Source organism: Stegostoma tigrinum, chromosome 35, assembly GCF_030684315.1.
Source record: "Stegostoma tigrinum isolate sSteTig4 chromosome 35, sSteTig4.hap1, whole genome shotgun sequence".
NCBI lineage: Eukaryota > Metazoa > Chordata > Chondrichthyes > Orectolobiformes > Stegostomatidae > Stegostoma > Stegostoma tigrinum.
The window spans coordinates 24,467,048-24,490,011 of record NC_081388.1 but is presented as its reverse complement, the minus strand read 5'-3'; the positions used below and the strand labels follow the sequence as shown (position 1 = coordinate 24,490,011).

Here is a 22,964-nt window from a genome sequence, read left to right as displayed (position 1 = left end):
TGTTTGCCATTTACCAATGATATGAATCACTGGAAGTTGCTAATTTTGGTCATGAGGACTTTCGGTTGTCTTTGGGGCTGAGTAATCTTGGTCTTCTGCCACAACACTAGACATTTGTTTCCTAAAGTGGCTGATTAGCTACATTATCACTGAGATCTTTGCTGGATTCAGGGTTTGATTGGACTAATTTAAGTGCCTGTGTGGACATTGCATTTCTCGTGACAATCCTAATAGGCTTCGAAGACCTTTTCCAATACCTGCTTCTCAAGACCGGGCCAGTAGTTGGTTCTCGTCGTGAATTTGGTACTGGGCATTTTTTTTGGGGCAAATTTGTTACTGATACCGAATTCTGTCATTGCAACCCAGTTATTTGGCAAATTAAGAAATATATTGACTTTGAGCGTGAGACTAGCTTCGTCATTCATTTATTCGTTTGGAAGACTCATTTTTCTTAATTATTGATTCAATGGGGCCTGTTTTATATGGGCCATCTGTTAGATTCCTGCTAACCTTCACAGTACGACTCCTAGAGGCTGGGTACCTTGCATCCAACTGTAGAGTAAGTAAAGCATGTATTTGTGGGTGATAAAAACTGAGGCTGACTGCTGATGCAAGTATGTAGCATGTTGCAGCTGGTGAGATGGGGAATTGATTTATATGCTGTGTAAATTGAAAATGTCAATTATTGGGATTGTTAATATTGAATCATCTTAGACTGTATCTTATACTGCAAGGTATGGTAAAAGGCAGAGCATTTTTGATTTGCCTTTTTGTCCTGATCCACAGCATGATATTTTGTATGTGATGTCAAGAATCGGAACTTGATAACTTGGCTAATGTGGGCAGTTAAAGCATTATCCATTCACCTCCATGACTAGGCTTAAAGTGCAACCCAAATCAGTGGGAGGAATGTGTCCTGTCTCTACTGCTAATAAGGTTCCAATATTTTCTATCAGGAACATGCAGAATAGATGGAATATTTCATCACTGTCTCATCTTGACACACTCTCATTCTGGTGAAATTAATTTGAAACTTACTTACATGTTGATGCAGGATGTATGATGTGAAGAATTACAATGTAATTTTCATAGAGCCATAGAAGTATACAGCATGGAAACAGGCCCTTCAGCCCATCACATCCATGCCAACGAAGCTTCCTAAACTGAACTGGTTCCATTTGCCTGCATTTTCCCAATATCTTCTCAACCTTTCCTATCCATGTTCTATCAAATGTCTTTTCAAAGTTGTAATTGTAATTGTACCCGCCTCTACCACGTGCTCTGGCAGCTTGTTCCAAATATGCACCACCCTCTGTGTGAAAAAGTAGCCCCTCGGTGCCTTTTAAATCTTTTCCCTCTCACCTTAAACCTATGCTCTCTATTTCTGTACACCCCCACCCTGGAAAAGGACTTGGCTATTCACCTTATCTGTGCCTATCACGATTTTATAAGCCTCGATAAGGTTACCTGTCAGCCTCCTACACTCTGGGGAAACATGTCCTGGCCTATCCAGCTTCTCCTTGTACCTTAAACCTTCCTTCACAGTAACATCCTAGTCTTTTGCACCCTTTCCAATTTATAGTATTCTTCCTAAACACAGCAACCAGAATTGTACCCAGTTCCTCAAATGTTGTGTAACCAATATCTTTTACAGCTGTAACGTGCTGTCCCAAACTCCTGTACTCAGTGTTCTGACTGATGAATTTTGTTGCAGGAGGGGATATGTATCTGAAATCGGGACTAAATAATGTTGTTGCAACAGTGTAAAAGGAACTTTACCCCTGTATCTGACCCTGGGACAACTGCTTGTACAGTATTTAATACTAACATAGCAACTACTTCAAAGTAGATATCTAAAGTTTTTAAAAAATGGTAAAAAATGATGTAGAAATGAGAATGAAAGGTTTGACTGTGATGAGCAGTCGCGGCAAAAGGATTCAAAGGATATGGGGCAAAAGCAGAACATGTATTGAGCTGGATGATCAACCACAATCATAATGAATAGCACAGCAGACTCTGAAACAAGCAAGCTTTGAAACAATTTGAATGTTTCAAAGAGGTGGGCTTTTAATCATTCACGGGATGAGGGCATTGCTGGCTAGGCAACATTTATTGCCCATCCCCAGTTGCTCAGAGGGCAGTTAAGAGTAATCCACATTGTTGTAGGTCTGGAACCACATGTAGGCCAGACCAGGTAAGGATGTCAGTGAGTTTTGAGAAGATTTGTAGCTCAGGTTGAGTTTCTGGATGTGAGTTTGCTCGCTGAGCTGGAAGGTTAGTTTTCAGACGTTTCGTCACCATTCTAGGTAACATCATCAGTGAGCCTCCGATGAAGCGCTGGTGTTATGTCCCGCTTTCTATTTATCTGTTTAGATAGGTTGGTGATGTCATTTCCTGTTCTTTTTCTGAGGGGATGGTAGATTGGCTCCAAATCAATGTGTTTGTTGATGGAGTTCCGGTTGGAATGCCATGCTTCTAGGAATTCTTGTGCGTGTCTCTGTTTGGCTTGTCCTGGGATGGATGTGTTGTCCCAATCAAAGTGGTGTCCTTCCTCATCTGTGTGTAAGGATACGCGTGATAGTGGGTCATGTCTTTTTGTGGCTAGTTGATGTTCATGTATTCTGGTGGCGAGCTTTCTGCCTGTTTGTCCAATGTAGTGTTTGTCACAGTTCTTGCAAGGTATTTTGTAGATGACGTTTGTTTTGCTTGTTGTCTGTATAGGGTCTTTTAAGTTCATTAGCTGCTGTTTTAGCGTGTTGGTGGGTTTGTGGACTACCCTGATGCCAAGAGGTCCGAGTAGTCTGGCAGTCATTTCGGAAATGTCTTTGATGTAGGGGAGAGTTGTTATAGTTTCTGGGCCCATTTTGTCTGTTTGTTTGAGTTTGTTGCTGAGAAATCGGCGGACTGTGTTCATTGGGTAACCGTTCTTTTTGAATATGCTGTACAGTTGATTTTCTTCTGCTCTTTGTAGTTCCTCTGTGCTGCAGTGTGTGGTGACTCGTTGGAATAATGTTCTAATGCTGCTTCGTTTGTAAGTGTTGGGATGGTTGCTCCTGTAGTTCAGTATTTGGTCCGTATGTGTTGTTTTCCTGTAGATGCTGGTTTGAAGGAAGAAATCCTCTGAGAAAAAGAACAGAAAATGACATCACCAACGCAGGAATTGACATCCCAACCTATCTAAACAGATAAATAGAAAGCGGGACATAACACCAGCGCTTTACCAGAGGCTCACTGATGATGTTACCTAGAATGGTGACAAATTGTCTGAAAACGAACCTCCAGCTCAGTGAGCCAGCTTACATCCAGAACAAAATAAAGACCCACTCTTTTGTGGACTGAGAAGAGGAGAGCGCGACTGTGTTGGAGGTAGAAGGAAGACGTCGGGGTGGCTGTGCACCCTTAATGCTGGCTTCAGCCTAACGCTGGTTTAGGGGAGCAGCCAACCTGCAACGATGGCTGCGGCAAGTGCTTGTGCCCCGGGTCAGGGGGTCCGGAACACCATCTGTGTTTCCGTGAAGAAGGTGGATGAAGGTGCACCTGTGGATCGCACCTTCGTCGTGAAGAGGGTCCTGTTGGACTGTTGTGGGTTCGCTGCTGCGGACATTTACTGCCTGCAGGATTTCCCCGGAGGAGGTTTCTACTATGTAACCTTCAGGAGTGCCCAGCTTTGCGAGCGCTTCCTGGAGGTTTTCAAGGAGAAAGGAGGTGAGGGCTCCCTCTCCGTACTGACCGCCGTCCCGCTGTTTGTGATGCCAGTGCAGAGGAGCCGTATGGTGACTGTCTACGTATACAACCCGCATGTGCCAGCAGCTGATGTCCTGACCTTCCACGGAAGGTATGTGGAGGTGGAAGGGGACCTAACCAACATTATGGACCCCTTTGGGATCTGGACCAGTAAGAGGCAAGTCAGGATGACGCTGAGGACGGGCGCGGACTGGAATACTGTACACTCACCGTCCAGCTTCGCGATCGGCGGGAGCAAGGGCTACCTGACCTATGCAGGGCAACCCAAAGTCTGCCATGCCTATGGTAGGTCAGGTCACGTGGCGGCCGACTGCAAAGTCACCATCTGCAGGGAGGAGGGACACCTTCCAAAGGATTGCCCAAAAGGAGAAAGCTGCAACCTTTGCAGGGAAGCGGGCCACCTCTACAGGGCATGCCCACGGCAGGGGATCACCTATGCCCAGGTCGCCGGCAGTGGCAATGCGGGGCAAGCCCCCCCCCCCGGAGGAGAGGAAGGCACCAGGCCCCTGCAAGGACCCCCGTGTGTGCAGGAAGGCCATGTCATGCAGGAGGGCCCAGCCCCGCAGGACGGACCCGAGGCCAGCAAAGCGCCTCTGCAGACCGCTCTCCCCCCACCACAACCCGGAGTCGATGGAAGAGGCGACAGGTGACCCAGGGGAATGGACGACAGTCCGGAAGGCGAGGAGGAAGGTGTGCCGGAGGGCCCCAGCACCGCAACTATCAGGCAGGAAGAGGCAGCTACAGGGGGGCTATAAGAGCTCCTCTAACGAGGGGGATTTGGAGGAGGCCCGCCCAAGGCAGAAGCTGAAGATTTCCAGGAAGAAGGAAAGTACCTGATTCCAGGTGACGGGAGGCGTCCTGAGGCTCCCTCCGACGCCCAGCCACGCACTGCTGGGGCCCTGGAGGGCCCTCCGGAACCTTCCGACGGGACGCAGCAAACAGCGTGTCCCCAGCCTGACCCACAGCCGGACTCTTCTGCCTCCGTACACCCGACAGGGGGATGCCACCCAGAAGGCAGCACAGACGGTTTCCTAAGCCAGGAGAGCGTCCAGCAGTTCGTCCGGGCAGTGGGCATGAAGGGACAGATGGAGGGGCTGGACCTTGGACTCTGGGAGGGTACTGCAGTCACTGCCCACAATGGGGGTATGAGTTGCGAGCATTAATGTGCGCAGCGTCAAGTCCACCGCAAGATGTGTGTCCAAGTTGGCCTACCTGACCACCGTCAAGGCAGACCTCCTGTTTTTGCAGGAGTACTGGATACCGCACCTCAGCAGGTACGGGAAATGGTCGGGCGCCTGGACCTGTGGGCCTTCGATTTGGTGGGGGGTAATGACGGTTGCTCCTCGGGCCTGGCCATTCCGCTGCGGGGGCCCAACTTCACCATCTCACAAGTTCAGGAGGTGATATGGGGGTGCCTCCTCGTGGTTGATGTCACCTACAGGAATGCTCCCCTGAGGCTGATCAACGTGTACGCCCCAGCGGTATGGAGTGAGCGGTTGGCCGTCCTTCAGCGGCTTCCACCCCTGCTGGCTACATCCAGGCCAGTCATCCTAGGCGGGGACTTCAACTGCATCATCGATGCAGATGTAAGATCCGGTTTGGGGACAGCGGGTGGGGGGTGTCAACTGGACGTCACATCCAGATTCCTGATGGGCACGGTGAAGGATGCCAAGTTGCTGAACGTCTTCAGCGCCCCTGCAGATGGAGCGCAGCGGAGATACACCTGGTCGCGGCCAGACGGGTCTATCTGCTCAAGGATAGACTTCCTGTTCGTTTCGCGGACGTTCTCGGTCAGGTCCACTGGCGTCGAGCCGGTGTTCTTCTCCGACCACTGCCTTCTGCTGGCCGACTGTCACTTACAGGACGACCAGCAGGACGGCAAGGGGACATGGAAGCTCAACACAACTCTGTTGACCCCAGCGAACATCCAGGAGCTCAAGAGGGAGTACGCCGCTTGGAGAACCGTGAAACCCCTCTTTGAGTCTTCGGGCGACTGGTGGGAGACGGTGAAGGAGAACGTCAAGAGGTTCTTTGTCCTCAAGGGTGTTCGGAAGGCGAGAGAGAGGCGGGGAAAGTTGTCGCGACTCCAGAAAAGGATGCAGAACCTGCTCCTTCTGCAGTTGATGGGGGTCGATGTCACGGAGGACCTCCGCGAGGTGAGGGGCCAGCAAGCCTCGCTCTTGGCCGCGGAGGCCTCTAGGATAATCTTCCGGTCCAGGGTCCGTTCCGTGGAGCAGGACGAGACGTGCTCGCGTTTCTTCTTTCAGAAGGTGCACAAAGAGAGATCTGTGCTTAGCCAGCCGAAGGAGGACGACGGCTCGGTGGCGTCGTCTTGGCCCAACATTTTGAGGATCAGCAGATCCTTCTATGCCGGACTGTAGGACACGAAGCCCACGGACAGCACGGCCTCCGAGTCGTTCCTGTCGTCTATGACGGAGGTCTTAGACGATGGCACGAGGGAGTGGCTGGACCAGCTGATATCCCTGGATGAGCTGACCAGAGCCCTCAAGTCCTTGGAGAGGAATAAGACTCGTGGGAGCGACGGCTTACCGATCAAGCTGTATTCCGCTCTGTGGGACCTGGTCAGCCAGGACCTGCTGGAGGTGTACGATAGTGCGCTTCGGGCAGGGGAAATGTGCAAGTCCATGAGGAAGGGCATCATCACCCTCATTTACAAGAGGAAGGGGGAGAGGGAAGAAATTAAGAATTGGCGTCCCATTTCATTATTGAACGTGGACTACAAAATCCTGGCCAAAGTCATAGCCAACCGGGTCAGGCCTGTCCTGGAGTCGGTGATTCACCCTGACCAAACCTGTGCTGTGCCAGGCAGGAAGATCGCTGAGAGCCTCGCCCTCATCAGGGATACGATCGCCTACATGCAGGACAGGCGGGTGGACACCTGCCTCATCAGCCTGGACCAGGAGAAGGCCTTCGACAGGGTCCCTCATGCTTACATGAGGGACGTCCTCTCCAAGTTGGGGTTCGGGGAAGGCATCCGCAATTGGATCCGGCTGCTCTACACCAACATCGTTAGTGCAGTATCGATCAACGGGTGGGAATCAGACAGTTTTCCCGTCACATCTGGAGTCAGGCAGGCGTGCCCGCTCTCTCCTGCCTTGTTCGTGTGCTGTATGGAGCCCTTCACCGCATCCATCAGGAAGGACGTGAGCCTAAAGGGCGTGACTATCCCAGGCAGCGGAGGCCTTCAGGTCAAGACCTCTCTGTACATGGATGACGTCACCGTCTTCTGCACCGATCGTTGGTCGGTGAGTAGGCTGTTGGACATCTGCGGCCAGTTTGAACTGGCCTTGGGTGCCAAAGTCAATAGGGGTAAGAGCGAGGTCATGTTCTTTGGGAACTGGGACGACCGCTCCTTCATCCCCTTCACCGTCAGGACAGACTACCTGAAAGTGCTGGGTGTTTGGTTCGGTGGAGCTGGGGCATGCTCTAACACTTGGGAGGAGTGTATCACCAAACTGAAGCAGAAGCTGGGCAGGTGGACGCTCCGGTCCCTCTCCATCGCGGGTAAGAACCTGGTTGTCAGGTGCGAGGGGCTTTCGGTACTGTTGTATGTGGCGCAGGCCTGGCCTATTCCCTGGCCTGTGCCACTGCGGTCACCCGGGCCATCTTCCACTTCATTTGGGGGTCGAGGATGGACCGGGTCCGCAGGGTTACCATGCACAAAGACCTGGAAAACGGGAGAAAGGACGTACTGAACGCCACCTTCGCCCTGATGGCTACCTTTGTGTGCGGCTGCATCAAGCTGTGCGTAGATCCTCAGTACGCAAACACCAAGTGTCACTACTTACTGAGGTTCTACCTGTCCCCGGTGTTGCGAAGGATGGGCCTGGCCTCATTGCCGTGGAACGCTTTGAGTCGTCGGACTGTCCCGTACCACCTGTCCTTTGTGGAGAAATTTTTGAAAGGAAACACCTTTGACCACAAGGCCGTCAAGCAGTGGTCAGCACGTAGTATCCTTGAGACCCTTCGGGAAAAGGAGAGGTGGATCCCGTCATGTGGTTCCCCACGCAGACTGCCAAAGTCGTTTAGCAGAATTCCTCATCACCAGAACTTTCAAACAAGCACAAGGACATTGCTTGGCTGGCGATGAGAGGGGCTCTGCCAGTGAGATCCTTTATGCATGCCCGGAATCTCTGCGCCACTGCACGCTGCCCTCAAGGTGGCTGCGGGGGGCATGAGACTGTCGATCACCTCCTTCTGGAGTCTGCCTATGCGCAGGAGGTCTGGAGGGGGATGCAGTGGTATTTGTCGAGGTTCGTCACGAGCAGCTCCGTGACACGGCACTCCGTGTGCTACGGGCTGTTTCCCGGGACGCACACTGACCAACATCAACTGTGCCTGGAGGACCATGAATGCGGTGAAAGACGCTCTTTGGTCTGCCTGCAACTTGCTGGTCTGCCAGCTGAAAGAACTGACCCCAACCGAGTGTTGCAGACTGGCGCTCTTCAAGGCCCAGGACTACGTGCTGAGGGACGCGCTAAAGCTTGGGGCAGCTGCCGCCAGGGTGCGGTGGGGAAAGACCACGGTATGAAACCCGTTGTCCAGAATAGAAAAAAGGGCCCTATCTGGTAACTGGGCCCAGCTGGCGCCTTCCTCAACTGGTCAGGGAGTCAACGAGGACTGTGCGGGGAGACGACTGCCGGGGTATTTTCTTTGCTTTGTTTTTTTTTCTTCTTTGTTTTGTGTTTGCCTTTAGTTCGCGTATGTACCCCCTGGGTAACCGGGAGCAGCTTGCATGACTGGGTAGGTGTATAAATGTTTTATTTTTTGTACATTCTATGAATAAAGTATATTTTTTCAAATAAAAAGTGACTAAACATCTGAAAACTAACCTTCCAGCTGAGCGAGCAAACTCTCATCCGGAAGGATGTCAGTTTCCTTCCCTAAAGGACCTTAGTGAACCAGATGGGTTTTTTGGACAATCGACAGTGGATTCATGGTCATCATGAGATTGTTAATTCCACGTATTTTATTGAATTCAAATCCCACCATCCACTGTCTTGCTTTAAAAAGCGACAATATTGTAGGGCAAGGTCCAGCACCTAGGAAAGGACGGTGCTGCCCCAAATAGACATATTGCAAATTTATTTTAAAGTATGTGATTAAATATTTTATATACAGGAGACATAAAAATGTTTCCACTGGTTAGAGAATTCAAAATGGCATTCGAAAGACTCATTTCTTTAATTTGTGTGTTCATTTGGGGCTGCTTCATGTGGGCATCTGTTCGACTCTTGCAAGTCTTTGCAAAACAATCTTTAAAGGTTCGTACTCTCCGAATGTCAGTTCGGCCAATTAGGACTGCAATAAGAGAAAATTCTTTACTCAAGATATTATGAATCTTTGGAATTCTGTCCCTCAGAGGCTGGTTAATGGTCGCTTTTTGGTACCAGGGAATTAAAAAATATGAAGAAGTTGTTGGAAGGTGACATTAAGCCATGGTCCTTTGGATTAGCAGAGCAGGTTCAAAGATCCAAAAGGCCTGCTCCAGTTCTTACTTCTTATGTTCCATATACTCTTAGAATAAATAAAATATTATGCTCATGTTGCTAGTGTTCCTTTGCTGCTGCTAAGTGAACTCACTATTCATTTAAGAGTCCATAAACTTGTGATTTTCTTTTACTCCATCTCTCCCACCATCAGTTATTGTGAAAGGAATTTAGTTCTACTGTTATTAGTGACTTCCTTGCAATATTAACATTATGAACATTCACACCTCCTCAGACAATGTCAGTGCTGCTAGAGTGTTCCAGATTTTGCTAGATAGTCACAAGCCTTTGTCATAAGCGAGTCAGAGAGTCATACAGCATGGAAACAGACCCTTCAGTCCAACCGGTCCATGCCAAACATAATCTCAAACTAAATTAGTTCCACCTGGGTGCTCCTAACCTTCCCTATTCATGTACTTATCCAAATGCCTTTTAAATATTGTAATTGTACCCACATCCACCATTTCCTTAGGAAGTTCATTCCACATGTGAACCACGCTTTGGGTAGAAAATTTCCATCTCATGTCTTTTTTAAATCTCTCGCCTCTCACCTTAAAAATGGGCTCCCTAGTCTTGAAATCCCCCATCTTTGGGAAAAGACAGCTACCATTAACTCTATCTATACCCCTCATTATTCTAGGTCACCTCTCAACCTCTTACATTCCACTGAAAAAAGTCCCAGCCTATCCAGCCTTTCTTTATGACTCAAACCTCCCATACCTGGCAACATTCTGGTAAAACTCTTCTAAACCCTCTCCAGAGGGTTATATAATATCTTTTCTATAACTGGAACTAGACACAGTATTCCAGAAAGAAGGAACCATATGTCAAATACAGCAGGGATCAAATGAACCCCAGAAGAATATAAGGGCAGTAGGAATGTACTTAAGAGGGAAATCAGGAGGGCAGAAAGGAGATATGAGAACGCTTTGTAAATAGAGTTAAAGGATTCTACAAATATGTTAAGAACGAAAAGGTAGTGGCTATTAGATAGATATGTGGATGACAGTATAAGGTATAGGTGGATGTTAGCTAGACCTTTGGATTAGGGTAAAAGTTTGGCACAACGTTATGGGTTGAAGGGCCTGTACTGTGCCGTACTGTCCTATGTTAACGGGTATTTTGCATCAGGGTATACTGTGCAGAAGGATATGGAAGATATAGAACATGGAGAAATAAATAGCGACATTTTGAAAAATGTCCGTATTACAGAGGAGGAGGTGCTGGACAGCTTAAACTGCATAAAGTTGGATAAATCCCTGGGACCTGATCAGGTGTGCCCTAGAACTCTGTGGGAAATTAAAGAAGTAATTGCTGGGCCCCTGGTTGAGATATTTGTATCATCGATAGCCATTAGTGAGGTGTCAGACGACTGGAGCTTGGCTAATGTGGTGCTGTTATTTAAGAATGATGATAAGAAAAAGCCAGGGAACTATAAACCGGCAAGCTTGACATCGGTAGTGGGTATGTTGTTGGAGGGAACGCTGAAGCTCAGGATTTACATGTATTTGGAAAGGCAAGTACTGATTGATTAGGGATGGTCAACATAGCTTTGTATGTGGGAAATCATATCTCGCTAACTTGAGTTTTTTGAAGAAATAACAAAGAGGATTGATGAGGACACAGTGGTGGATATGATCGAGATGGACTTCAGTAAGGTGCTTGACAAGGTTCCTCATTTTAGACTGGTTAGCGAGATTAGATCGCGTGAAGTACTGGGAGAACTAGCCATTTGGATACAAAACTGGTTCACAGGTAGAAGACAGAGGGTGGTGGAGGGTTGCTTTTCAGACTGGAGGCCTGTGACCAGCGGTGTGCCACAAGGATTGGTGCTGGGTCCACTGCTTCTTGTAATTTGTATAAATGATTTGGATGTGAATATAGGAGGTACGGTTAAAAAGTTTGTAGATGACACCAAAATTGGAAGTGTAGTTGACAGTGAAGAAAGTTATCTAAGCGTACAACTGGGCCTTGATCAGATGGACCAGTGGGTCGAGGAGGGGCAGAGTTTCATTTAGATAAATGTGATGTGCTGCATTTTGGAAAGGCAAATCAGAACAGGACTTATACACTTAATGGTAAGGTTCTGGGAGTGTTGCTGAACAAAGAGACCTTGGAGTGCAGGTTCGTAGTTCCTTGAAAGTGAGGTCGCAGGTAGATAAGATAGTGAAGAAAGTGTTTGGTATGCTTCATTTCTTAGCCAGTGCATTGAATAAGGAGTTGGGAGGTCATGTTGTGGCTGCAAAATACATTGGTTAGGCCACTTTTGGAATACTGCATTCAGTTCTCAACTTCCTGCACTAGGAAGGATGTTGTGAAGCTTGATAGTGCTCAGAAAAGATTTACACAGATCTTGCCAGGGTTGGAGGGTAGCTATAGGCTGAATAGGCTGGGACTATTTTCCCTGGAGTGTCAGAGGCTGAGGGGTGACCGTACAGCAGTTTATAAAGTCATGAGGAGCATGGATAGGGTAAATAGAGAAGGTCTTTTCCCCGGGGTGGCGGAGTCCAAAACTAGAGAGCATTGGTTTGAGGTGAGAGGGGAGAGGTTTAAAAGTGTCCTAATAGGCACCTATTTCATGCAGAGGGTGATGTGTGTATGGAATGAGTTGCCAGAAGAAGTACAATTATAACATTTGAAAGGCATCTGGATAGGTATATGAATAGGAAGGGTCTAGGGGGATCTGGGCCAAATACTGGCAAATGGGATTAGATTCATTGAAGATATCTGGTTGGCATGGAAGTGTTGGACCAAAGGGTCTAGTTCTATGCTGTACATCTCTATAACTCTGTGACTCCTAGGAAGCCTCATCAATGTCCTGAACAATGTCAACATGACTTCCCAAGGACTGAACAATGAAGTCCAACATGCCAAATGTCTTTTTAACTACCCAGTATACATGTGACATAAACTTCAGAGAATTATGTACCTGAATCCCTAGGTTCTACAACATTACCCAAAGGCCTACTCTTAATTGTGTTTGTTGTACCAAAATGCTATACCACACATTTAACCAGGTTGAACTCCATCTGCCATTTTTCAGCCCATTGACCCATTTGATCAAGATCCCTTAATCTGAGAAAATGTTTGTCACTGTTTATTATGCCACCAATTTTGGTGCTGTCTGTAATCTAACTAATCATGCCTATATCTGGATGTAAATTATTTATATAAATGATGCAAAAGAAGACCTGGAACCAGTCCCTGTGGTCAGAGATGATAGGAACTGCAGATGCTGGAGAATCCAAGATAACAAAGTGTGAAGCTGGATGAACACAGCAGGCCAAGCAGCATCTTAGGAGCACAAAGGCTGACGTTTCCGGCCTAGGCCCTTCATCATCCTCTCTGAAGGGTCTAGGCCCGAAACGTCAGCTTTTGTGCTCCTAAATTGCTGCTTGGCCTGCTGTGTTCATCCAGCTTCACACTTTGTTATCACCAATCCCTATGGAACAGTCCTGGTGACTTCTCCTCCACCACCACTCACTCTCACTTCCCGTTAAACCAATTATGTATCCAATTGGCAAGCTCACTCTAATCCCATGTGACCTAACTTTACTGGTCTACCATGTTGAACCTTGTCAAAGGCTTTATTAAAATCCAAGTAAACAGCGTGCACTGCCCCACCCTTTATCAATCTTTTTGGTAATTTCCTCAAAAAACTCAATCAAGTTTGTGAGACATTATTACCCTCACACAAAACCACAACGACTATCCCTAATCAATTTTTGCCTCTCTAATTGTCCAAAAGTCCTTTCTTTTATAATCCTCTCCAACAATTTACCCACAATCAAAGTCACACTTAGAGGTCTATAGTTCCCTGGTTTCTCCTTAAAATCTGTCTGAAACAAGGTACAGCATGCTGGGCTTACTTCTGCACTTTTATATGTTGATCATTTTTAGTATTTTCTCCCTTAGGTAACCAAGATTTTGAGATAAATCCATAATATTGTGCTGAGTTTCCCAGCACTTTGGTGACGAGTTGGTCATATAGCAGAGGAACACATTCAAAGGGGAGACTGATGATGACACTGTGGCACAGTACCATTTGAGCAATGTAAACGCCCATGTAATGGCTCTTGCAGGGTATGGAGCTGGATAAACTTTTGAGGTTTTTCAGATTTGGTGGGGAGCGGGCGGCTGGTTATTTAGCTGTGGCACCATTTCTCCAACCACTTGATCACTGAGACTTGTCACCCTGGCCCTAGTTCCTTAAAATAAACTTATCTTGTCATCAAAGATATTCAGCAATGAGTTCTTGGCTTTTTCGTCCTGCAGCCCCAGCAGTGACCAATACTGGTGGTGGTCGTGCTGTTGACTTGCCAAGTTTTATCATTGATTGGGCCAACAAATCTGGGAGATGGGTTGCCAACTCAAGCAATGGGTTGAGTTCTTGCTGTGGTGAAAACTCCAACCTATTGTTTTGGTGGAAAGGTGAAAATTAGGTGTTATTACTGTCAGTAGCAGCTCGCATATTAGCATATGTGGGAGGCAATGGCTTAGTGGTCTTATTGGTTGAGTACGAATCCAGAAACTCAACCAGTGTTCTGGGAACCCAGATTCAAATCCTACCATTGCCAGATGGTGGAATTTGAATTCAGTAAAACAAAAATCTGGCAGTAAGAGTCTAATGATTACCATGAATCCATTGTGGATTGTTGGAAAAACCCATTTGGTTTACTAATGCCCTTTGGGGAAGGAAATCTGCCATCCTGGCCTGGCTTACATGTGCCTACAGACCCACAGCAATGTGGTTGACTCTTAACTGCCCTCTAGGCAATTGGGGATGGGCAGTAAATGCTGGCCTAGCCAGAACTGCCTTCTTCACTTGAATCTGTTTCCTGGTCTTCTGAACTTCTCCTCTTGTTTCTTTTTAAAGATCCAAAGGTAGGGAGGGAGTGGCATAGTGGTAATGACACTGTCTTAGTGATCCAGAATCTTAATGTTCCAGGAATGTGGGTTCAGATCCCACTGTGGTAGCTTGTGAAATTTGAATTCAATAAGTAAATTGGAATTAAGCAAAGTTAGCCCAGTAGTGGCCATGTAACCGCGGTCAATATATCATAAATACCTGTCTGGTTCACTAATGTCCTTCAAGGAAGGAAATCTGCTGTCCTTACCTCATCAGACCTACATGTGACTTCACACCAACACTCAAGGTAGTTGACTCTTAAATGTCCTCTGTGTAATAAACATTGGCCTATCCAGCAATAGCTGCATCCTGTGAGTGAATGATAATTTATTGTTCTACAAACTTACCTCCATCTTGCCTTCTCGCTGTGTTGAGCTCTAGAAACATTACATTCCTTGCAGCTCTAATTGTTATTTTTCCCCAAAACTTCACACTTATGGACACTTTACCTCTTTGGTCCACGCCCCAACAACAAACATCTTTGGTCTGTGGGAGGAAACCAGAGAACTCGGAGGAAACCCATCCAGACACGGGGAGAATGTGAAAACTCCACACAAGCATTTGCCGAAGGGTGGATTCAAGACCAGGTCCCTGGTGCTGTGAGGTAGCAGTGACTGTAAAGGGCTTTAGAACGTCCTGAAGTTAAATCAGCCATAATACAAATGCAAGCTTTTTCTTTATTTACATAATAATCAGTAGGCTATGAGAGTGTGGGATGGGAGTTTGATCCTGTTCTCTTCTGATATCTGAATCTTAACTCATATGAAGTCCATGCATCCATTACCAGAGTGCTGTCTGACTCAAGTTAGTTCTCAGTTAAGCAACATTTAGGGTTTGAGTGAAGATTTGTAGCTCCTGTGCTGGTTGTAGATGTTGGTGTGTTATGTCTTTAAAATCATGAAATGTCTAATGGTCCTTCCCTGGAGCATTATTGAATGAAAGAGATGGGTGTAGCAGATCAAGAAGTCTAGAAAGCTGGAGAGGGAGGGTGAGAGTGAGAGAGATAGATAGAGAGGAAAAGAACTCCAGAGCTTTGGCATTGGCAGCATGATTGGCCACTAGTAGTGAAGTAATTAAACTTTAAAATGCTGAGATGTCTTGATGCATTGTAAGGGGAGAGGAAATTGCAGAGATAGAAAAGTTCATGGCCCTGGAAGAACTTGAAAACTAGGCTAGGAATTTCAAAATTGAGATGTTGCTTAACTGTAGTTGTTGGTATGTTCACCAAGCTGGGAGGTTTGATAGCAGACGTTTCATCCCGTTACTCGGTGACAACAAGACAACAGCTCTCACAGGACTGAGGATGTCACCTAGTAAGGGGACGAAACATCTGCTATCAAACCTCCCAGCTCAGCAAACACACCAACATCTACAACCAGCACTGGAGCTACAAATCTTCACTCACACCCTAAATGTTGCTTAACTGAGAACTAACTTGAGTCAGCAAGCACTTCTGGTAATGGGTGCATGGACCTCATATGAGTTAAGACTCAGATATCAGATGAGTACAGGATCAAACTCCCATCCCACACTCACATAGCCTACTGTCTATTATTTAAATAAAGAAAAACTTGCATTTGTATAGTGCCCGACTTAACTTCAGGACGTTCTAAAGCCCTTTACAGTCACTGCTACCTCACAACACCGGGGACCTGGTCTTGAATCCACCCTCGGGCAAATGCTTGTGTGGAGTTTTCACATTCTCCCTGTGTCTGGATGGGTTTCCTCCGAGTTCTCTGGTTTCCTCCGACAGTCCAAAGATGTGCCCATAGTTCTGAGGATGTGCAGGTTAGGTGGATTAACCAAAGGAAATGCAGGTTTACAGGGATAGTGTAGGTCATGGGGTTGTAGGGCAAGATGCTCTTCAGATGTGGATTCGATGGGCTGAATGGCCTGCTCCCATACTGTAGGGAGTCCACTGATGTAGTTTCTTGGTCTAATCATTGTTATAATGTTGGAAGCACATTAGACAATTTGCATACATCATAGTCACTCAATTAGCCGTGAGATGATAACAGTTAGCTTGTGATGTTGGTTGAGGGGTAAATGTTGACTAGCATGCCAGGATGTAGCTTTTTGAATTGTACTGTGGGATCTTTTGCACAGGACTGAGAGTGCAAACAGGTCCTTGATGTATTGTTTCATTCAAAGATAGCAGTTCTGATGGTACAGCACTTTTCAGTGTCACTCTACCTTAGTAACTCAAACTTTTGTAAGCCACAACTTTCTGATCAACAGGGAAGAGTGTTTCTACTGAGGTATTGTTGACAGCATTGCATGAAGAACAGCTAAGTATGAGAGGCAGCACAAGATGTCATAAAGGTGAGTAAGGAAGATTGTTTACTGTGACAGCTCATTCTCAGGCCGGGGAACCTAGTTGGGAACCTCATGAGTATTTATTAGCATGCTATTAATACTCATTAACACCCCATCCCACTGGAATTATTTTTATACTTATTCACTCATGGGAAGAGTGTGTCACTAGCAAGGCAGCATTAATTGCCCATCCCTAATTGCCCAGAGGGCAGTTAAGAGTCAACCACATTGCAGTGAGTCTGTAATCTCAGCTAGGCCAGGCCAGGTAAGGATGTTAGTCTCCTTCCCTGAAGGACCTTAGTGAACTAGATGGGCTTTTCCAACAATCGACAATGGATTCATGGTCATCATTAGGTTCTTAATTCCAGGTAGTTTATTGAATTCATATTCCACCATCTGCATGGCATTTGAACCTGGGTCCCCGGAATGTTCTCTCTGATGAAGGGTCTAGGCCCGAAACGTCAGCTTTTATGCTCCTGAGATGCTGCTTGGCCTGCTGTGTTCATCCAGCTCCACACTTTGTTATCCCCGGAATGTTATCTGGGTCTCTAGATTAACAGCTCAGCACTAATACCACTAGGCCACTGCCTCCCCTTTAATTTTGTTCAAGGGCACACTCTTAGGCAAAACAGGAAATGTGTCACAAACCCTATTGTGTACATGGGGCATGTGATGGGGAATACTTCTTCCAAATTCTGATAATTGCAAACTTCTTCAATAACTTAGCTTCTTTATAACCAAGCTTTTTTTTGTGTGGAAGACATTTACAGGGTAAGGGGTGAAGCCTGATTGGGTCAGTATGCAAACCTAACCAGGACTGGCAAGTGGGACTCAACAGGGGCCTCTATTCAAGATTCAGATGAACATGGTCTGAGGGAAAGGGAGTTGTAAGGAATGTCAAAAGGCAGATATATCGGATCACAGGAAAGATCCCTGGGAATGGTGGGAGGAAACTTGAATTCAGAGAAGCAAGGCATAGTGATAGGGGCAAGAGCATATTGACTAATATTTGGCATGTTCATGAAACTTAGCTCTAATGATCAAGACTTCTATCCATTATTCTTAACCAGTCTGGAGCATTTTGAGTGTAAGAAATTTCAACTTCTCATGTCTTTAGATTAAAAGATCAACAGATGTACCATAGAACATAGAACATTACAGCACAGTACAGGCCCTTCAGCCCTTGATGTTGTGCCGACCTGTCATACCAATCTCAAGCCCATCTAACCTACACTATTCCATGGACGTCCACATGCTTATCCAATGACGACTTAAATGTACCTAAAGTTGGCGAATCTACTATCGTTGCAGGCAAAGCGTTCCATTCCCTTACTACTCTCTGAGTAAAGAAACTACCTCTGACATCTGTCCTATATCTTTCACCCCTCAATTTAAAGCTATGCCCCCTCATGCTCGCCATCACCATCCTAGGAAAAAGGCTTTCCCTATCCACCCTATCTAACCCTCTGATTATTTTAGATGTCTCAATTAAGTCACCTCTCAACCTTCTACTCTCTAATGAAAACAGCCTCAAGTCCCTCAGCCTTTCCTCGTAAGACCTTCCCTCCATACCAGGCAACATCCGAGTAAATCTCCTCTGCACCCTTTCCGAAGCTTCCACATCCTTCTTATAATGCAGTGACCAGAACTGTACACAATACTCCATGTGCGGCCACACCAGAGTTTTGTACAGCTTCACCATAACCTCTTGGTTCCAGACTCAATCCCTGTATTAATAAAAGCTAAAACACTCTATGCCTTCTTAACAGCCCTGTCAACCTGGGTGGCAACTTTCAAGGATCTGTGTACATGGACACCGAGATCTCTCTGCTCATCTACACTACTAAGAATCTTACCATTAGCCCAGTACTTTGCATTCCGGTTACTCCTACCAAAGTGCATCACCTCACACTTGTCTGCATTAAACTCCATTTGCCACCTCTCAGCCCAGCTCTGCAGCTTATCTATGTCTGTCTGCAACCTACAGCATCCTTGGTCGCTATCCACAACTCCACCGACCTTAGTGTCATCTGCAAATTTACTAACCCATCCTTCTACACCCTCATCCAGGTCATTTATAAAAATGACAAACGGCAGTGGACTCAACACTGACCCTTGCGGTACACCATTCCCTTACTACTCTCTGAGTAAAGAAACTACCTCTGACATCTGTCCTATATTTTTCTCCCCTCAATTTAAAGCTATGGCCCCTCGTGCTTGCCATCACCATCCTAGGAAAAAGGCTCTCCCTATCCTGGTGCGGTCTACCAGGTGCTGAGAGAAAGCAGAAGCTTTCGTGTGAGAATAAGATTAGATTCCCTACAGTGTGGAAACAGGCCCTTTGGCCCAATAAGTCCACACCAACCCTTGGAGCATCCTACCCAGACCCATCCCTCTATAACCCACACACCCTTGAACACTATGGGCAATTTCGCATGGCCGATCCACGTAACCTGCACATCTTTGGACTGTGGGAGGAAACTGGAGCACCCGGAGGAAACCCACACAGACACGAGGAGAAAGTGCAAACTCCGCACAGACATTTGCCCAAGGGTGGAATCAAACCCAGATCCCTGGCGCTGTGAGGCTGCAGTGCTAACCACTGAGCCACCGTGCTGCCCATAAGTAATGAAGAAATGTGCTTAATGGGAGTAGCAGTAGTGTGCTGTAGGAAGGATTTGCTTTCACACTGTCAGTTGAAAGATTTTACTTGTCTCTGTACAAATCGGTTGAAATGGTCTGATTTCTAGCTTTTTCCACAGTCTGTATGTAGGAGCTGAGTGAGTGAGTCATTGTTGCACTGGACCTCAACACTGACACTTAAAATTGAATTTCTTTACTGATTGGCTTGCTGCAAAAGTAAACTGTATCCTGCAGCAGAGTATAGATGATAAATTGGACTTTGCAGATTGATTGAGACACTAAAATGCCAGCACTAAAAATGGTTTAGTGAGATGTAACATACATTCTAATTGGTGTTTCGAAATCAACATCAATCTGGTCTGTGCAGTTCCTGGTTCTGTGGATATAATGAAGAATGTTAGTAATTGTCATCTGGACTTCAGATGTTTGAAATGTAACTTCAGCGAGATGGAATGATTCTTCTCAGTGATATTGAGACTTCCTTGGTCACTCAGGGTTGAGATCAAGTGCGAGCAGCCCATAAATGCACTTGATCCACTATAGATCAGGAATTTGTTTAACTTGGTTTTATTCATCATTTTCCAGAGCTCAGCATGATTATTCATGAATGGTTCAGCTACATAGACAGAGTTTGTTCTTTGATCAGGGTTTAGTTAGCTAATCTGTGTCTGTGTGATGTTAGCACTGATGAAGTTAATCTCAGAAGACTGAGGAAGGAAAGAAGAAAATCCACCAACACATCCATTTCTAATAGGTCATTGAGACATTACAGCACAGAAGGAGACCAATCAGCTCATTGAGTCGATGCTTATTATCTGTAGCTCAATCCCTGCTGCTACTTCTATTGAACGCCTCAATACATGCGAGCTTGGTCCGTGAGCTGATGGCTGCAAGTGTGAGAGAAAATAATGATAAACGTTCATCTATACTCTCTCCTTCCTTCGTTGATTAAGGATATTAGGTCTGGATCATTCAGAACCGAGACAGACAGACAGACTGTTCAATTATAAGGGAGTCAAGCATTATGGGAGAAGATAAGGGAGTGGAGCTGAGGCCAAGTTAAAGGTTACAGTTCTGAATGGCCTACTTCTACACTATCTGTTCTGTTCTTAGGGTAGTTTATCCACAGGACATCATCTCTGCTAGAGCCAAAAGAGGTCCTCAAAATAAGTGACTAGACAACAGATCTTCCACATCCCTCTGGGATAGAGAATTCCACAGGTTGCTGCCCATCTGAATGAAGCAATTCCTCTTCATCTCAATGTTAAACAGCCTGTCTCTTAGTTTTAGACTCCACAATCAGGGAGAACATTCTTCCTGTTTAGCCTTTTGATTCCTGAATGTATTTTGTATGATTCAATGAGATTGCCTGTTTAGAATTGATGTCTGATGAAGGATCATTGAACTCAAAATGTTAATTTTTGTTTTCCTTCAAAGATGCAACCAAATCTGCTGAGTTTTTCCTGCTGAGCACTGTTTGTCTTTGCCTTTGGATTACTAGTTGAGTGGCATTACCACTCACTACAATCTCCCTCACTCAGGCCTTTTCTGAAAATGACAGATTCAGATCTCAACCTGATGGTATGCATGTTTAAAGAGAAATGCACTGCCTTGAGTTAGGTGTCATTTCAGCTGAAATTTGAATTTGCAGTTGAGCTGATCTGAATGGGAAAGGAACAAGGGAACGTATCTGATAATACAGCACTACTGAATGTGGGCCGAATAGCCTTTTTCTGTGCTGTATCAGTTTATCATTACACAAAATGATGTGCTCTAATTTAATATCCTTGCCCTTTCCTGAGGTTTCTGTCACATTGTGGGAGTTAAAAATAAAACCTGATGTCTTTAAGGTGAGGGGTTCTGTATGTCCCCTCAGAGTAAAAGATTCTGTTACAATATTCCAATATGAGCAGTGGATCTCGAGATACTGTTCTGCTCAATATTTATGACTCAACCAACATTACTAAAACAGATTATTTAGTCATTACCTTATTGCCGTTTGTAGAATCTCACTGTGCAAATTGCTGCGGTTACATCATTGTGATAGTGACTGCACTTCAGAAATTTTAAAATGAATTGGGATGTTTGAGTTTGTGTAAGGCATTATATAAAAGATTTTTTTTTCTCCTGTCTCTTTTAGATACATGGTTGCGAATGTTGTGATAACTGACAGTTTGTTGTATTAATTTCTGTTCAGTAAATTGGTGCATTATACTAAAGACAGACAAGAAAGTTAACAGGTTAACAAAAGTACTGTTAAACAGAACGCCAACTCTTTTTTACAAACCCATTTCATTTTGCTATCTAATCAACATTTGCATCAATTTCCTCTTTGTGGCTCTTGCACAGTTCCTATATGAAGCATTCACACAAGCCTGGCAGTAAGGCCAAATCTGCACTTTTCATTCTCAGAGTGTGATATTCTGCTGGGTACTTAGGAATCAATGAATTTATATTCTTATTATCTTTTGTGCACAATGGATCATCTTTCCTTCTAGTATGTTCCACAACCTTCATACCCACAGAATGATCTCAATTCAACATACTTGAATCCTTCACAGCCCAAATATATACAGTTTGGTCAATCCTGCAGAGGTTACTTTATACCTAACACTTTAAGTATCTGTCCCAAAATCCTTCCCAAGTATTGCCAAATTGAATGTAAAACTCCTTCATTTTATTAAACAATATTTTCTTTTAGTAGATCAAGCCAATATCACTGTAATATAGGATTTAGTCACTAAAAGCTTGGACCCAACCACATGAGTAATCAACATGAAAAATGAAATTGCTGGCAGTGTTTCAAACACTTGCTCACTCTGCTTTAATTTCAGAATTGTTGATTTGCACTTATAAATCATATACTTCATTCATTTCTTTGACTTTCGTGTTCTCCTCTTTTCAGTTCCCCTGACTAGCAGAATTAAAAGGATGCCTTCCTCCATCTGTTGTTGGGAGCCTGCAGCTCATGCCATCTTCCAGGACTGCTGAGTGGATCCTTCTGCTAAGGACCTGTGACATTTATTGGAGTGCATCAGGTATGTCTACTTGGCTGCCCATCTCAATGGTTACAATTTGCATGGTTTTGGATAAGAACTATCTCCTTTGCCAAGGTCTAGACCCAGCGGACCAGTGTTAGAATTGGGATTTGAGTTGTAATTCAAGGTCATGAAAATTTATCAAAAATTCTAATCAACTAATTCTTTTAGATATTCAAATGCAGGAGCAAATTGCTAAATTAAATACTTGAAAAAATTGGATTGTTTAATCAGAGATAATGGGAACTGCAGATGCTGGAGAATCCAAGATAACAAAGTGTGGAGCTGGATGAACAGAGCAGGCCAAGCAGCATCTCAGGAGCACAAAAGCTGACGTTTCGGGCCTAGACCCTTCATCGGAGAGGGTTCTGAAATAAATAGGGAGAGAGGGGGATGCGGGCCGAAGATGGATAGAGAAGAAGGTAGGTGGAGAGGAGAGTATAGGTGGGGAGGGGATAGGTCAGTCCAGGGAGGACAGACAGGTCAAGGAGGCTGGATGAGATTAGTAGGTGGGAAATGGAGGTTTGGCTTGAGGTGGGAGGAGGGGATAGGTGAGAGGAAGAACAGGTTAGGGAGGTGGGGATGAGCTGGGCTGGCTTTGGGATGCAGTGGGGGAGGGCGAGATTTTAAATTATGAAGTCCACATTGATGGGGGTGAGGGAGGAGGTGTGGGGGCAAGTGTGGCACTTCCTGCGGTTGCAGAGGAGTGTGGAGCGGACAAGGGAGTCACGGAGAGAGTGGTCTGTCCGGAAGGCAGACAAGGGTGGTGAACGTGAGGTTGGGGTGGAAGGTGTTGGTGAAGTG

The 22,964-nt window shown here is 45.7% G+C and overlaps 1 protein-coding gene across 3 annotated transcripts in view; it reads left to right on the top strand.

Moving 5' to 3' along the window:
* Window positions 1–22,964, top strand: part of LOC125447481 (cAMP-specific 3',5'-cyclic phosphodiesterase 4B-like) — a 421,594-nt gene that overhangs the window by 5,597 nt on the left and 393,033 nt on the right. For all 3 annotated transcript variants that reach the window (XM_059639794.1, XM_059639792.1, XM_059639793.1), the window contains exon 2: window positions 22,028–22,160. The gene's annotated coding sequence lies outside the window, so the exon portion shown is untranslated. The remainder of the gene's footprint in view (window positions 1–22,027; window positions 22,161–22,964) is intronic.